Source organism: Procambarus clarkii, chromosome 91 (genome assembly GCF_040958095.1).
Source record: "Procambarus clarkii isolate CNS0578487 chromosome 91, FALCON_Pclarkii_2.0, whole genome shotgun sequence".
In the NCBI taxonomy this organism is placed as follows: domain Eukaryota; kingdom Metazoa; phylum Arthropoda; class Malacostraca; order Decapoda; family Cambaridae; genus Procambarus; species Procambarus clarkii.
In genome coordinates this window covers 9,922,017-9,939,504 of record NC_091240.1, presented here as the reverse complement: position 1 = coordinate 9,939,504, position 17,488 = coordinate 9,922,017, and the positions used below count along the sequence as shown (strand labels likewise).

At 41.7% G+C, this 17,488-nt stretch overlaps 1 protein-coding gene across 2 annotated transcripts in view; it reads left to right on the top strand.

The window, feature by feature from the left end:
- Positions 1-17,488, top strand: part of IRSp53 (Insulin receptor substrate 53 kDa) — a 176,973-nt gene that overhangs the window by 59,856 nt on the left and 99,629 nt on the right. The window lies entirely within an intron of this gene.

Genomic DNA, 17,488 nt, shown 5'->3' with positions numbered 1-17,488 from the left:
TGAGGCTTTACTAGGTTTCAATTTCTGGTGAGGTATTGATAAAATCTCTTGGCTGTCGAGATATTGCTAGGTTTCAGTTGCAGTTGATAAATTGCTAGGCTTCATTTACTAGTGATATATTCTTTGACTTCATTTGTCACTGATATATTGCTAGGCTTCTCTTTCTTGGGAAGTATTGCAAGGTTACATTTGCTGATTTGGTATTATTGGAGTTCATTTTCTGGTATGGTACTGCAAGACATTATTTACTAGTGAGAAATTGTTAGGTTTCATTTTCAGGTCTGGTATTGCTAGGATTCATTTGTTGATGTAGTATAGCTAACTTTCATTTGGTATTGAGATATTGCAAAATGTCATTTACATACAATATATTGATATATTAGGTGTCTATATTTTTTATCAGGTTAAGTATTTTGTGAATATTATTTACCGGATGTTGGTCTCTTGAGGATTATGTTTTCAAAAATATTTTCATCTATGTTATATATATATATATATATATATATATATATATATATATATATATATATATATATATATATATATATATATATATATATATATATATATATATATATATATTACTGAAAGTTTAGTTTATAGCTAAGAATTTACAGGAATTCTTTAAACTATTATATGCCAATATAGTCATTAGAAGAACGAGTAAGGTTACGGAATAAAGAAATCTTATAAACGTTTCAAAGAAAAGTTAGAAGGAAGCCCTGCAACGTCGTCTTCTTAGTTACTACAGTGTTGTGTAACTAATTATGGTAAAGCTTACTCATCAATTCTTACTAAATATGCTTACTCAGCCTTACTGAGCCATATAGCGGCGCCGACTCGATGGTATTGCTATCTCATCACCGCTAGCCAGACTCAGCACCTCACCTACACCTACCAGCATGATTCCAACCTCTTCACCACAAGCCTCTTGCCACGGAAGAAGAACTCAGTAACGACAAGCTCCACTCCGAGATATGTACTTGGTGCCAACCCATGGAGGACTGTCAATAGCAGCAAAATTGTCAATAAATTTTTGTCAATAAAGATGTTAAAAATAATAATAACCCATGGAGGACAGGCCACCGAACTTTCAAGCCTCCTCCTTCTTCACCATCCAAATCCTCTTCAAGAATTTCATCTCCTCATCCCTCTCCCCCCTCCAACCTTTTTTTCTTTATTAAATAATATGCAATATAAAGATCATATGTACATCAATTTACAAGGGAAAATTCTACATTTTATATATATTTTATATAATTCTCAGTAAACCAACTTTCCATATCACCAAGTATGAGCCGTAAACCTCAAATGTTATACTTGATCCTGTCTCGCAAGAACATCAATATTCTGTCTACCGAGTAACCCTCCTGTCTTCCTATCCACACAAAAAATGCATCCTTCCAAACCCTTTGGATATCGAACTTCGGACATCCACGCTAGTGATGGTGAGAACTTACTCGAAGACCCCCAACGACCTTAAAGGACCGGAATAAGAAAAAACGTTAAGAATTAAAGAATATAAAATTAATTAACTAAATATCTACGCCAAAGCAGTAGAACATGTAAAAAGTAGCAAGGAGCCTACAAACAACTTAAAAACAAAAACACAACAAATGGTGAAGCACAAATAATCAACTCGAGCAACAAATAAGACTCGGCAGCTATATATGAACAAAGAAACAAGATGAAGCCTATGATATCAATTCCAATCAAAGAACTTGTTCAGCCTCCTCGCCCCACAGCCACACCACCCAACAAGGATATGTCCTTGCTTTATTGTATGCACATATTTTTTTATGTTTTTCAATAAAAGAAAAAATGTCATGCCTGCGTCATAACTCTATGGGTCGTCCAATAATGTTAGCAGACTTATAGATGTTACCACTGCTAGGCTTAGGCTCGGCTATAAGTACCTCTGGGAATTTGTAATATCTGCTGATGTAGATTTGACTAAGTGTAAACTCTGTCAGCAGAACTATTCGCATACATACTTTGCATCATTATATAATGGAACGTGAAAAAATCGCGGAATTTAGAGATAACACCATCAGTAGTGTCCAAGAAATGTGTAAGTACTTCATTCATAATGATGTGCTGCCCGAAATCTTAGCGAAGTATCCAACATTTGCTTACTGTAAGTAAGGCATGCACATGACTGTAAAGCTGCCGCCCAGTTGGGTGGATGTGCAGCAAGACTAGTAACTGTGCGACTTACCATAGATGTGAAGTGCCTTGTATAGTGACTGTTGTGAGCCTCTTGTTGAATCACTTGTGACAAAAGATTATTGTTGTGTGTATTTGTGTGGGTGATTAAATATGTATGTGTATGTATATATGTATACGTATGTATATGTACATGTATGCATGAGTATGTGTACATGTATATATAACATTAATAGTTTTGTAACTAGCGTCAAAAGATTGTTATTTGCTTAGCTAAACAAACTAGAGGGTTCAGTTCCTGAACCGATTATGTGCCTCTGTAATCCTTTACACCACCGCCCACGGGATGGGTATGGGGTGCATAATAAAGAAAGAAATTGAATTGCGTCATAACTGACCAACTAACCCACAGTACTTATCGAATACCAAGCATTGCATTCACAAGCCACTTTCTTCTGGTCTATTCAAGTTATCTTAAATAATTGTGTCATTATTTACTCTATATTTACATTGGCTTTCATTCTGCGACTTTATTCCTACTCTATTCCTTAACGCCATCTTCCCACTTTTACCTCCATCTTCCCACCCTTACCTCCATTTCTCTACCATTACCTCCATCTCCCGCACCATTACTTTCATATCTCCCGCCATTAACTCCAACTCTCCCATCATTTCCTCCACTTCCCTACCCTTTCTTTCAACACTCCAACTCATTTCTCCATCTCGCCCTTACATCCTTCTCCTCCACCCAAACTTCCATATTCCGTACATAAACTAAATCTTCCACACCTTTTGTCTCCCTTCATAACCCTAACCCTCATATGACCTTCATATCCCTAACCCTTACCTATATTTCTCCACTCTTACCTACATCATCCCATCTTTACCTACATTTTCTCATTCTTACCCCATACCCTTCTCTCCATCCTTACCCCATACCCTTCTCTCCATCCTTACCCCATACCCTTCTCTCCATCCTTACCCCATACCCTTCTCTCCATCCTTATCACATACCCTTCTCTCCATCCTTACCCCATACCCTTCTCTCCATCCTTTCCCCATACCCTTCTCTCCATCCTTTCCCCATACCCTTCTCTCCATCCTTACCCCATACCCTTCTCTCCATCCTTTCTCCATACCCTTCTCTCCATCCTTTCCCCATACCCTTCTCTCCATCCTTTCCCCATACCCTTCTCTCCATCCTTACCCCATACCCTTCTCTCCATCCTTTCCCCATACCCTTCTCTCCATCCTTACCCCATACCCTTCTCTCCATCCTTACCCCATACCCTTCTCTCCTTCCTTATCAACATCTACCCACCCTTACCTCCATTCTTGCTACCCAAATCATCATCTCCCCCACCTATATCACCCCCACCACTTACCACCCTCGTTGTGTCTGGGTCTGTTGATACAACTCGAGAAACGATCTGACCTTGTTAGGGTAGAACCGCCCCGGTGGGTTATACATGGCCGTCTGCGTCACACGGCTTGTTTACAAGCCATCGGCCAACACTATCCTCGTATCCACATGAGGATATTTGTCATATATTGTCGCTTTTCCGAGGATAGGCTTTAGCATAATTGGTGTTCGTATAACATGTGTTGCACCCGGCATATTGGGTTTACAGGGCTTGGGAACGGTGTTAGGATATTGATATGGAATTAATAGTACTTTCATATCGTGAAATGTATTCTTGCCAGTTTGGTGCATGGCAGTAAGGAAATTAAGCGGCACTAAATTTTGTTTAAGGGTGTCGTAATGTGTAATCACGAAAGCGAACACAGTTTTGCTGCAGAATCAAAACAAAACCGAGCCAGCGGAAATTCTTTGTGTTTTGCGAGGCTACCTCATACATTTTAATTCTTGGCTATAAAACGTCTCCAGCGGCACTCCGTAGTGAGATAAATTGGTAAGTTGGGCCTTTGATTACAGGAAATGCCGTGTAGGTGCGTGTTTTATCCCACTGTCTGAGGATCCTGGCGAGCTCGGAGGTGCTCGCGAGTGGCGAGTCGAATTCTCATCTTCTCTGAAGGAGCCACGGAAGTTTGCCACCGTGTAATGGATGTCTTATGAAAATGTTTTATAAAATTAATATTGTTTATTCATAAGGTTGCTTAATTAAATGCTGACGCATCGGTAGTATCATTATAAGCACCGCAAACGCTGATCTACGTCCGATTTTTGTCAGAGTTCATGGAAGTGAGGACTAACGTTAGAAACGGGGTTGAAAGGGCTTATCACTCACTAGTGTTTATAGGTAGTAGTACTGCACACAGCTTCCATGACATTTATAGCTATGGTTGGTAAACACAACCTAACGTACCTTGCCGTATACTGTATGCGCTTGGTAATTATAACAAATAATTAACAGTGATAGATGTGGTGTGGATAGCAGGGGGTATGGAGGGAGGGAAAAGGTAATGCTTGCATCACCACCAGCCTTGCACACGCGCCCTTGGCTGGTCACCTCCTCAGCAAAGTTTGTCAATAACATGCAGGAAATCATAACAAATTCCACTGCAGTTTTAAGTGCATGCGGTTTTGGCTGAATTAGACGTGTATATATTGATTCTGTGAAATTGGCTACATATCTGTTTATGGTTTATAGATATATATTATGCTGGTGCTGCATGGTATATTTTGATACAATAATCAGGGTTTTAAGAGTATTTACCATTGCGTAATGCATTAGTATTGTATTAAGTTTCAAAACCAATTGACTGGTAAAATCATAACAGCACTACTATGTTGCTAAATCTTCATGTACTCTTTAATGCCTAATAGAGTTACGAATTTAATTACCAGAGTACATAAACGAAAAACATGTGTTTATATCTATTTTATGCATGATAAATTCTTTGGAATTGCATGAAGATCCTTGGGACATGGGAAGCTACTGGCCTCGAAATGATGCTACTTTTTCTTGTAATAAAGTCTGATGAACTTTGTGACTCACTGTGTTCCAATTCTGCGATCTACGTATAATTCTGAACGAGTTTTTTTTAACTCGTGTTGTAAGACGGAAGCGAGTCTGCTGGAGATAAATTTATAATTTCCGGCAATTAATGATAATGCAGACGATGAGTCACAATAACGTGGCTGATAAAATGACGACCAAACCACCACTCAAAAGATGGAGAAACGACGACGTTTTAGTCCGTCTTGAACCATTATCAAGACCATTATCGACACGACTTGATAATGGTCCAGAATGGACCAAAACATCGTCGCTTCTCAATCTTCTGAGTTGTGGTTTGGTCATCAATTAATGATAATTATTTTATATAAATTGTGTTCTAAAAGTGCTTTTGTGTTAATTTAAGTCTATCTACTTAGAATACGTTTTACACTTTTGGTATGATTTAAATAATTGTGACTTTTACAGGTTATCATGACATAAATAAATTAAAGTTTATAATATGCAAAGTGCGCGTGTTGTTCAGTGTACGCCAGTGTGTGCTTGCGTTAGCATGCTCATTTGCATGTCATATGAAAGCTATTATTTTTTGTGATAAAATAGTACCAGATAGCAGATTTTAATGCTTTGCGTCGCTTTTTTGTTTTGCGCTTGTTGTTTTAAACAGAATGCCAACAAGAGCTTATTTGATTTTATAGCATTAATTATGCAGCAATAAATTTTTATAATTTATATTGGATTTATATCTGATTATATTTGATTTGATTTGATTGCTACATAATATTATTCACGCATAAAGTTCTGGCTTACTGTTCAAACCTATACATATTACACATATAAAAATGATCGTAAAAAATCTGAACTATAAACACGAAAAAAGGGAAAATGGTGTGAAATATAATAGGTTTAGGGAATCATTATATTACTCTAACATTGCCTCACCAGTATGAAAATGATACGATACTCAACTTTCTAAGGGATAGTTCAAGGGCGACATGCTCAAGGCTGAACCGTGTCAAGTGCAAGGTGTATGTGTATACGTGCATGCTGACACTTCATGTACGTGTCGTGTATAATGGCACTCATGTACGTGTATACTGACGCTCATGTAAATGTATACTGGCACTCATGTAGGTGTATTCTTCTACTCATGTATAAAAGTACACCTACATGAGTGTAGGTGTATTCATGTACATGTATATTGCCCTAATTTTGTCTTGCCCAATCCACAACTTTTCCAATCATAAATAACCCTAACCCCTCATATCCCAAACCCCATCTTCCCACTCTTCCACGTCTCCACCCCACACTTCCCCAATATCCCCCTCTTTCTCAACACCTACCTCTTCCATCTACTCTTTCCCAACTCTTCTGTTTCGTCAACCTTCCAGTCCTTCTCTCCCACCTCTCAGTTTTCCTACTTCACTAATTCACATTTCCTCTACCCCCCTATTTTTCCAAACCCTATTTTCATCCCCTATCCAATATCCCCAAACTTTACATCCCGAGCCTAGTTTCCCCAAACTCAACTTTCCCAAAGCCTAACCCATCAGACCAGACTGTCGTTGTTTCGTTTGTGAGGCATTAGGAAGGGGCTTGATATGCAAATCACTGTTGTGGGTCACTGTGCTGTGGTGTCCTGGTGTGTGTCTACACTGCAGGGCGCCCCCCTGTAGCGTTCTTTAGTAGCGTGTAGCTTATAGTGTACCATGGCGTAACATGTTCCTGTGGTGTTGTAGTGTAGCAGGTACCTTGTTCCTGTAGTGTTGTAGTGCTGTAGTGTAGTAGGTACCTTGTTCCTGTAGTGTTGTAGTGCTGTAGCGTAGCAGGTACCTTGTTCCTGTAGTGCTGTCGTGTAGTAGGTACCTTGTTCCTGTAGTGTTGTAGTGTAGCAGGTACCTTGTTCCTGTAGTGTTGTAGTGTAGCAGGTACCTTGTTCCTGTAGTGTTGTAGTATTGTAGTGTAGCAGGTACCTTGTTCCTGTAGTGTTGTAGTGTAGCAGGTATCGTGTGCCTGTAGTGCTGTCGTGTAGTAGGTACCTTGTTCCTGTAGTGTTGTAGTGTTGTAGTGTAGCAGGTACCTTGTTCCTGTAGTGTTGTAGTGTAGCAGGTATCGTGTGCCTGTAGTGTTGTAGTGTAGCAGGTATCGTGTGCCTGTAGTGTTGTAGTGTAGCAGGTACCGTATTCTCGTAGTGAAGTATTGTAGCGTGTATTATGCTCCTTCTGTAGAGTCGTTTTATAGCTTGATTTTTTTCAACAATGTATCGTGGTGCTGTAGCGTATGTGTCAATTATTAGCCCTTAGAGTGTATTGGCAAGTAATTTACTGTAAATTTGTGTAAACTAACCCAGCTATAAATGTAAAAACATTTATGAATAAAATTTAAATTTGAATAATATAACCCTTAGCATAAAGTATGCATAGGGTTTGGTAGCATACGGAGAATAGCGTCATTTTGTAGTGTGTAGCATCACACCCTTGTAATGTGACCTCCTGTAGCGAGCGTTTCTGGCTTGGTCCCTAGTCTCAATGTGGTGTAGCGTGGTCAGGTAGCAAGTGCGCTGAGCATCTAGAGTGGCCCTGTTGTGATTGGCCCGGTCTTGTAGAGTGACCCCTGTAGCGGGTATCCTGGTCTTGCAGAATGTACCTGTAGCAAGTGGCCTGATCTTATGCCGTGGCCTGGTAGCGATCTTAAAACAAACTTTCTTCGACTTTAGACTTTAGATTTGCGTTCACTCGTTTAGAGAACCTAAGGCAGTAATGATGTCATGAGTTTTACTACGGCAAACTTTCTCCTCCTACATCTTGTGAGGAGTCCGGAGGGCGGACTGAGCCATAACAGGAGATAGATGAAGCGACCACGTGTGTTGCGACCTTAGCTCTTATTCGATTTCTTTACACAATATACCGTTCAGCTTGGTTATGTTAAGCGAGTTCTAAAATTTGCGGCAAAACAGTCTTAAGAAAAAACTGTTTCCGGTAGATAAGCTGTTGGAAAAAGCTGGGAAGTTAGAAATTTAGAGACAGCACCTTGCCCCGTCCAGCCTAAAGGCACACCACACGCAGACCTGCCCCCAGACTCATCCTAGACCCACAGATATCCACATCGCTTTCTCGGCCGCCAGATTTCATTCACTCTCTCTTTTTCACTCTCCTTGGTACTCGCCTAGCAGCTCCTGTACCCCCGCAGGTGGTACTGGTAGAGGAACTGGAACATATCCATCCTTCGCCTGACGGTTGCTGCTGGAGTGAGAGTGGCCCTCCACAATGTTGTGGGCTGTTTATGTGTGTCTTTGGATGATGTGTTTCAATACAGTTACATGGATTGCAGTCCGTTCACACGATTTGATAGCGTCAAGTTTGAAATGGTTTAACCTAACCAGGAGCATTTGAACCTAGGCAGCTTATCTAACCCTTCCAGGCCAGTCTGAGGTAATGTAAATTTTACGGCTCTTTTTTAATTTCAAGAAAGCAGCAGAGTTTTGACGATTTGGTTGATAGCATGAAAACTGATGTGCATTTAGTGTGAAGACAGATTGTGTATAAATTGAAGGATCATTGTGGTGTTTCACATTAGCCGTAAAGCTTAAAGCGCTGGAAGACAGCAGCAGCTTCGGGCGCGGTAATGTGTTTCATCTGAAACTTTAAGCCATAATCTCAAAGAAAGCTTAAAAGGACTTACTTGAGGATTCTAAACTCTGTTTCATATATTAGTGTAAATATATATTCGTTCAGACGTTCACACACATACATACATATATGTGCATATGTAGCCTGCATTTAATAACCCTACATATACACAACCCCTACACATATACTGTACTACCCCTTACATATACATATACTACGCCTACTCATTCATATACTACTATAAGTACATGAATTTCATTAAAACAAACATACTGTACAGCTGCTCTTAAGCTCTTAAGGAAGATCCGCGTATCTATTCCTGAAACAGGAATAGATACGTACATATCGTACATATACTTATTCATATACACACACACACACACACACACACACACACACACACACACACACACACACACACACACACACACACACACACACACACACACACACACACATATATATATATATATATATATATGTGTGTATATCACGAAAATAAACACGTGATTAAGAATGTGACAATGTCAGACCACGGAGGAAAAATGAAACAGGAATTTCCTTAAGTACTTTCGTATTGACCTTCTGAAGATGTATTTAATATACGAAAGTACTTAAGGAAATTCCTGTTTCATTTTTCCTCCGTGGTCTGACATTGTCACATATATATATATATATATATATATATATATATATATATATATATATATATATATATATATATATATATATATATATATATATATATATGCGAACAAGCCTGAATGGTCCCCAGGACAATATGCAACTGAAAACTCACACCCCAGAAGTGACTCGAACCCATACTCCCAGAAGCAACGCAACTGGTATGTACAAGACGCCTTAATCCACTTGACCATCACGACCGGACATAATGAGGTGATAGCCGAGGCTATTTGAACCACCCCACCGCCGGCACTCGGATAGTTATCTTGGGCATAGCATTTTACCAAATCACCTCATTCTTTGGGGCACACGTGAGGAACACAAATGCGAACAAGCCTGAATGGTCCCCAGGACAATATGCAACTGAAAACTCACACCCCAGAAGTGACTCGAACCCATACTCCCAGAAGCAACGCAACTGGTATGTACAAGACGCCTTAATCCACTTGACCATCACGACCGGACATAATGAGGTGATAGCCGAGGCTATTTGAACCACCCCACCGCCGGCACTCGGATAGTTATCTTGGGCATAGCATTTTACCAAATCACCTCATTCTTTGGGGCACACGTGAGGAACACAAATGCGAACAAGCCTGAATGGTCCCCAGGACAATATGCAACTGAAAACTCACACCCCAGAAGTGACTCGAACCCATACTCCCAGAAGCAACGCAACTGGTATGTACAAGACGCCTTAATCCACTTGACCATCACGACCGGACATAATGAGGTGATAGCCGAGGCTATTTGAACCACCCCACCGCCGGCACTCGGATAGTTATCTTGGGCATAGCATTTTACCAAATCACCTCATTCTTTGGGGCACACGTGAGGAACACAAATGCGAACAAGCCTGAATGGTCCCCAGGACAATATGCAACTGAAAACTCACACCCCAGAAGTGACTCGAACCCATACTCCCAGAAGCAACGCAACTGGTATGTACAAGACGCCTTAATCCACTTGACCATCACGACCGGACATAATGAGGTGATAGCCGAGGCTATTTGAACCACCCCACCGCCGGCACTCGGATAGTTATCTTGGGCATAGCATTTTACCAAATCACCTCATTCTTTGGGGCACACGTGAGGAACACAAATGCGAACAAGCCTGAATGGTCCCCAGGACAATATGCAACTGAAAACTCACACCCCAGAAGTGACTCGAACCCATACTCCCAGAAGCAACGCAACTGGTATGTACAAGACGCCTTAATCCACTTGACCATCACGACCGGACATAATGAGGTGATAGCCGAGGCTATTTGAACCACCCCACCGCCGGCACTCGGATAGTTATCTTGGGCATAGCATTTTACCAAATCACCTCATTCTTTGGGGCACACGTGAGGAACACAAATGCGAACAAGCCTGAATGGTCCCCAGGACAATATGCAACTGAAAACTCACACCCCAGAAGTGACTCGAACCCATACTCCCAGAAGCAACGCAACTGGTATGTACAAGACGCCTTAATCCACTTGACCATCACGACCGGACATAATGAGGTGATAGCCGAGGCTATTTGAACCACCCCACCGCCGGCACTCGGATAGTTATCTTGGGCATAGCATTTTACCAAATCACCTCATTCTTTGGGGCACACGTGAGGAACACAAATGCGAACAAGCCTGAATGGTCCCCAGGACAATATGCAACTGAAAACTCACACCCCAGAAGTGACTCGAACCCATACTCCCAGAAGCAACGCAACTGGTATGTACAAGACGCCTTAATCCACTTGACCATCACGACCGGACATAATGAGGTGATAGCCGAGGCTATTTGAACCACCCCACCGCCGGCACTCGGATAGTTATCTTGGGCATAGCATTTTACCAAATCACCTCATTCTTTGGGGCACACGTGAGGAACACAAATGCGAACAAGCCTGAATGGTCCCCAGGACAATATGCAACTGAAAACTCACACCCCAGAAGTGACTCGAACCCATACTCCCAGAAGCAACGCAACTGGTATGTACAAGACGCCTTAATCCACTAATCTCATTATGTCCGGTCGTGATGGTCAAGTGGATTAAGGCGTCTTGTACATACCAGTTGCGTTGCTTCTGGGAGTATGGGTTCGAGTCACTTCTGGGGTGTGAGTTTTCAGTTGCATATTGTCCTGGGGACCATTCAGGCTTGTTCGCATTTGTGTTCCTCACGTGTGCCCCAAAGAATGAGGTGATTTGGTAAAATGCTATGCCCAAGATAACTATCCGAGTGCCGGCGGTGGGGTGGTTCAAATAGCCTCGGCTATCACCTCATTATGTCCGGTCGTGATGGTCAAGTGGATTAAGGCGTCTTGTACATACCAGTTGCGTTGCTTCTGGGAGTATGGGTTCGAGTCACTTCTGGGGTGTGAGTTTTCAGTTGCATATTGTCCTGGGGACCATTCAGGCTTGTTCGCATTTGTGTTCCTCACGTGTGCCCCAAAGAATGAGGTGATTTGGTAAAATGCTATGCCCAAGATAACTATCCGAGTGCCGGCGGTGGGGTGGTTCAAATAGCCTCGGCTATCACCTCATTATGTCCGGTCGTGATGGTCAAGTGGATTAAGGCGTCTTGTACATACCAGTTGCGTTGCTTCTGGGAGTATGGGTTCGAGTCACTTCTGGGGTGTGAGTTTTCAGTTGCATATTGTCCTGGGGACCATTCAGGCTTGTTCGCATTTGTGTTCCTCACGTGTGCCCCAAAGAATGAGGTGATTTGGTAAAATGCTATGCCCAAGATAACTATCCGAGTGCCGGCGGTGGGGTGGTTCAAATAGCCTCGGCTATCACCTCATTATGTCCGGTCGTGATGGTCAAGTGGATTAAGGCGTCTTGTACATACCAGTTGCGTTGCTTCTGGGAGTATGGGTTCGAGTCACTTCTGGGGTGTGAGTTTTCAGTTGCATATTGTCCTGGGGACCATTCAGGCTTGTTCGCATTTGTGTTCCTCACGTGTGCCCCAAAGAATGAGGTGATTTGGTAAAATGCTATGCCCAAGATAACTATCCGAGTGCCGGCGGTGGGGTGGTTCAAATAGCCTCGGCTATCACCTCATTATGTCCGGTCGTGATGGTCAAGTGGATTAAGGCGTCTTGTACATACCAGTTGCGTTGCTTCTGGGAGTATGGGTTCGAGTCACTTCTGGGGTGTGAGTTTTCAGTTGCATATTGTCCTGGGGACCATTCAGGCTTGTTCGCATTTGTGTTCCTCACGTGTGCCCCAAAGAATGAGGTGATTTGGTAAAATGCTATGCCCAAGATAACTATCCGAGTGCCGGCGGTGGGGTGGTTCAAATAGCCTCGGCTATCACCTCATTATGTCCGGTCGTGATGGTCAAGTGGATTAAGGCGTCTTGTACATACCAGTTGCGTTGCTTCTGGGAGTATGGGTTCGAGTCACTTCTGGGGTGTGAGTTTTCAGTTGCATATTGTCCTGGGGACCATTCAGGCTTGTTCGCATTTGTGTTCCTCACGTGTGCCCCAAAGAATGAGGTGATTTGGTAAAATGCTATGCCCAAGATAACTATCCAAGTGCCGGCGGTGGGGTGGTTCAAATAGCCTCGGCTATCACCTCATTATGTCCGGTCGTGATGGTCAAGTGGATTAAGGCGTCTTGTACATACCAGTTGCGTTGCTTCTGGGAGTATGGGTTCGAGTCACTTCTGGGGTGTGAGTTTTCAGTTATATATATATATATATATATATATGTATACATATAGCATATATATTTTTCTGTTTCAGCATGCATCTTTTCCTTCTATTATCAGTGTTCTACCGACTACCTTTCTTCATTTTCTCTTCCTCGTCTTCCCCTCCCCCCTACCCACCTCCCACCATTCCCATTTCCTACTCTGAAAAGGGAGAACAAATATACTTCACATTTTGGGCTGATAGGCTACACACGCACGATCCAGCTAGCAAAAAATCACCTACAAATACCCCAAGCTCACTCACACAAATAAAAAAGCTCTTTCATCTCACGACCCAATCTGGCTCTGACATCACCTGTATGTAGGAAGTGTAGTGTGTGTGTGTGTGTGTGTATACTCATCTAGTTGTGCTTTCGGGGGTTGAGCATTCGCTCTTTGGTCCCGCCTCTCAACCGTCAATCTACTGGAGTACAGAGACCTGAGTTTCTCGAGCTTTATCATATCTTCATTTGAAACTGTGCATGGAGTCAGCCTCCACCACATTACTGCTTAATGCATTCCATTTACTAACTACTCTGACACTGAAAAAGTTCTTTCTAATGTCTCTGTGGCTCGTTTGGGTACTCTGCTTCCACCTGTGTCCCCTTGTGCGTGTACCACCCGTGTTAAATAATCCATCCTTGTCCACCCTGTCATTTCCCCTGAGAATTTTGTATGTGGTGATCATATCTCCCCGACCTCTTCTATCTTCCAGCGACATGATGTGCAGTTCACGCAGCCTTTCCTCATAATTCGTGCCTCTTAGTTCTGGGACAGGCCTTGTTGCATACCTCTGACCTTTTCCAGCTTCGTCTTGTGCTTGACAAGGTATGGGCTCCATGCTGGGGCTGCATACTTCAGGATTGGTCTTACGTATGTGGTGTACAAGATTCTGAAGGATTACCTTGCACAGGTTTCTGAAGGCAGTTCTGATGTTAGCCAGCCTCGCATATGCCGCCGATGTTATTCTTTTGATATGGGCTTCAGGAGACAGGATTGGCGTGATATCAACTCCTAGATCTTTCTCTCTGTCCGTTTCGTGAAGGACTTCATCTCCCATTCTGTATTCTGGCCTCCTATTTCCTCCGCCTAGTTTCATCACTTTGCATTTACTTGGGTTGAACTTTAGTAGCCATTTGTTGGACCATTCCTTCAGTTTGTCTAGTTGTGTGTGTGTGTGTCTGTGAGGGAGAGAGAGAGAGAGAGAGAGAGAGAGAGAGAGAGAGAGAGAGAGAGAGAGAGAGAGTGAGTGAGTGAGTGAGTGAGTGAGTGAGTGAGTGAGTGGAAGAGAGAGAGAGAGAGAGAGAGAGAGAGAGAGAGAGAGAGAGAGAGAGAGAGAGAGAGAGAGAGAGAGAGAGAGAGAGAGAGAGAACATGATCACGTGTTCTTTTAACCTTCATCACAACCAATCATAGCAAATTGGCGCAGGTAAATATTGCCATTATTGAATTGAGGTACCTCCCCCCACCCCAAGCCCATATGAGGTTATTGCGTAAGCTGGAGTACAGGTTGTAACTAGGAGAGTGACAGCACAAAGGTTAAATTCAAACTGATGTAGAGTAGTAGCAAGTGGGGTTCCATAAGGAATAGTAATTGAGCCTCTGATGTTTCGCATATATTCAAACAGTCTAACCTATGAATGTAGAATCATACATGTCGATTTCACGGATGACACAAAACTATTGAGAGATGTCAGTACTGAGGAGGACTGTGTAGACCGCTCCAGGATGCAGTCATGGTCATAAAAGTAGTTTCTGATTCTTAAGGATGCTGGCAGCAGATGAGATAAAGATGGATTGTTTAGAAAGGGAAACAATGGAACGAGGGATTATGGACGGATGCTGAGATACCCGGAGGAGCCATAGGTACGTAAGGGAACATTTCATTAATGTCAGAGAATCAGAGTAACGAGTAAATGAGTAGACTATAAGCGGGAATAGTATAAGTTAACTCGATACCAATTAAGAAATGCCGTTTAAAGAGAAGTTATAAATAAAATTGAGAGTCGGGAGTTATTGCAACTAGGTCAGTATATTTAGGTGAACACAACAGCGAGTACAATTAGGTAAGTACATCTAGGGGAGTACAACAGTATAGTAGACAGGTACTTGAGTGCTTAGGGCTATGGCGGGCCTGAAGTCCGAAGTTCGGTGTCCAAAGGGTTTGAAGAAGGTGGTGGTAAGGAAGAAGGATGAGGAATAGAAATTCTGGAAGAGGATGGGGGTTTGGGAGTGAGGAGGATCGAAAGTTCGGTGGCCTGTCCACTATGGGTTGGCATGAGGGTCATATGTTCGGTGTGTGTTGTGGGTGTGTGTGTGTGTTATGGGTATGTCAGTACGCTGGCTAGGCTGGTTAGTTGTGGGTGTCTAAGCTGGTGTCTGGGTAATATTGAGCCAAAGACACTGGCTAGAGGAGGCTATCCTCAAGAACATTAGGCTAACCGTACTGCTTGCAGCTACAGCAAAGATTTTGTTTTGTTGAGCTGTATTCGTTTATTTTATATTTTTTATTATGTAAAGATAGGGTCCGGAAATACCCACTCGTCTGGGTCTTTTAGCAATCTGCTCAGAATTTGTGGTTTCGGAAATGTATCGTCGTGTATGAACCTTATCACTTTTTGCTAGAGTGATTCTTCTGGTTTTGTGTGGAAATTCAGGCTAAATATCATAGTTACTGGCTGTGTTGATGGCTACATCTGAATTTTCTCGGTCTGGAACATAGAGCTGCTGCATACGGTACAGCTGTTTTCTTGCTTGGCAACTGAGTCTGACGTTCATTGGCATAATTTTGAGGGCTCCGGGAAGTTGGTCGGTTCTCACTCTGTCTGCCCGGGACAGGTTCGCAGCGAAGCGGTGTGCTTTGTTTTGAATTCTGTATCTTTATCTTGTTGGTTTTGGTAGTGAGGTTCAGGGGTTATAAGGGTACTCGAGACGGCAGGCCTCTGTTGTACTAACAAGCGACAACTTCACCATCAGAGGGCTTTGTGGCACTAACGAAGGATTCGAGGAATTGAAGGGTAAACTGTTGCTAACGAAGGGTTAAGGTAACTAAACCCAATCTGTCGTTAACGAAATGTTAAGGGAATTAAACCCAAACTGTCGTTAACGAAGGATTTCCTCGTTGTGTCAGCGAACTCTTCTTCTTGTAAGGTGCTTGAAAGACTAGTTTTTTGCTACTCAGATTGACAGTTGAGTGACACAGACACCGTTGACGTATAGTGACCCTGGAGTCGATATATGAAAAAAATTCTACTGGATCGTCGAGATATTTAGCCATCTGTGTTAAATTATGTATATTATGTTATTGTCAATGTATAATTTCGCGGGTATGATGTGATTTCTAATTGAGAGTATAGCCTTGAACTGTTTAAAAGCTACAGGTGACGTTGTTATACATTTGGTGAGTTTTTCTTTTGTGTATAATATCATAATGTGTTTGTCAGTATTGTTGTTGCGTGTGTAAAGTTATTTGTTCGTGTTTTTTTTTTACATGTATTTTGTTCATGAATCCCTATTAATGGGTATATTCCTTAATATCATTTGTTCACGGTGCATTGTTAGATATGGCAGCATTAGTTGTTCATAATGTTGTGTTTTAGTCATAATTTACATTATTTGTTGTTAAAGCACTGTTTTAGATATCATTGGCTGCATTTTGTTCATATTTAATTGTTGTTGATATAACAGTATTTATCCACAATTATATTTATAGATATTGTTTGCATCATTGATTTATATTGTTATGTTTTAGGTATCACAACATAATTTCTGTAGTGTAAGTTATATTTATTATAGTTAACATAATTTGTTTAGAATATGTTTTGTGTATAATTTTGTATGGCTAATGCTCCTGTTATTCTCTATGTTTTCTGACTCTGTAATTGTATTATTTATTGGGAAACATGATTTTATACTGAGTGTTATGGTGAACCAATATATCATTAGTCCCTGTAGAAAAACATAAATATTTTGGCAATCTTCTGTTTGTAGTAGCCTCTTGTGCAGTTCTTTGATAAAGGCTGGGTTAAGGGAATTAAACCCAAACTGGTGCACAACGCTGTTTGGTAGTCGAGGAAAACAGTCTTCCTCTCTTTCATGTATGATCTGCATTGTCATATAATTCAAGAAGATTAGTCAGGCATAATTTCCCTCACTAAATCTGTGCTTGCTTTTGAATAGGTGCAATCTCCGTCCATTCTAGGTATACATGTCACTACCTCAGGTCAGTATATATTTAACTGAATGCTTCCTGCTTATGTCCTTATTTTGATATTAGGATTGTGTTGGGCACTTACTAGCGTTTTGGAATCTCAGAAAACTCCAATGATTGGAGATCATGGCAAATGACACATCCTGAATATTTACGTTTATTTTTATTTAGAGCCCGTGTTGAGATTGTCT